Genomic DNA, 294 nt, shown 5'->3' with positions numbered 1-294 from the left:
CTGAGATAGAATCAATCTTGGAGACTGCCTAGCACTTAATAGGAGTTTATTACATAGTTCTTGAATGAATAAATGAATCTAAAAATGTTTCCTAATTTTAGAAATGATGAGCCTGAAGCTCAGATTAAGTGACTCACCTAAATTGTATTAAAATCGGTGACAGAGCCAGACTGAGATCTGAGATCACCTCCAGTATGATCCCCCAGAGTAGCTTTACCTAGAGGCACAATCACCCATTTAACTTTTCTGGACTCCCAGGCTCTCATGTGAGTCTTCATGTGGCATATTCTGGGA

Source organism: Neomonachus schauinslandi, chromosome 14, assembly GCF_002201575.2.
Source record: "Neomonachus schauinslandi chromosome 14, ASM220157v2, whole genome shotgun sequence".
Classification (NCBI taxonomy): domain Eukaryota; kingdom Metazoa; phylum Chordata; class Mammalia; order Carnivora; family Phocidae; genus Neomonachus; species Neomonachus schauinslandi.
The sequence above is the reverse complement of the archived record's forward strand: the minus strand, read 5'-3'. Positions refer to the sequence as shown.